The 426-nt window shown below is 54.7% G+C and overlaps 1 protein-coding gene across 1 annotated transcript in view; it reads left to right on the top strand.

The window, feature by feature from the left end:
- Positions 1–301: 301 nt before the first annotated feature.
- The window catches only part of Pect (phosphoethanolamine cytidylyltransferase), a 15,623-nt gene continuing 15,498 nt past the window's right edge, over positions 302–426 (top strand). Inside the window, exon 1 of the mRNA XM_027376202.2 lies at positions 302–426. This exon is cut by the window's right edge and continues 87 nt beyond it. The gene's annotated coding sequence lies outside the window, so the exon portion shown is untranslated.

The following is a 426-nucleotide window of genomic DNA, read 5'->3' on the forward strand; positions in this document are numbered from 1 at the left end:
CAGGGAAGAAGTGCAGAGGGAGAGGAGAAGAGGGAGAGGGGGAGGGGAGGAGGGAGGGGGGAGGGCGGCTGGATCGTACGAGCTGCGCCGCGCACGATTTCCTTGCCACGTGCTAAGGCGGTGAAATATCCCTCAAAAAACCCTAAAACATCACATAGGCCTGCCACTTTCGACCTCTCCTCCATTAGAATAAAATGAACAGTCCGTAGACACCATTAAAAGACCGAACCACACGACCATAACCTTTAAATAAACCAAAAGCTCTCGTAGCGGTGGGCGTGGCGAGTGTGTGTGCGTTTGTACGTGCGTATGCATCTGTGAGCGTGTGTGTGTTCGTGTGTGTGTGTGCGTGTGCGCGCGTGTACAGCACCCAAAAGACATGCTCAGTGCGGCAGTGTCCCCGCTCCACTGGTGATCGAAAGACGT

This window comes from Penaeus vannamei, chromosome 28 (genome assembly GCF_042767895.1).
Source record: "Penaeus vannamei isolate JL-2024 chromosome 28, ASM4276789v1, whole genome shotgun sequence".
Lineage (NCBI taxonomy): Eukaryota > Metazoa > Arthropoda > Malacostraca > Decapoda > Penaeidae > Penaeus > Penaeus vannamei.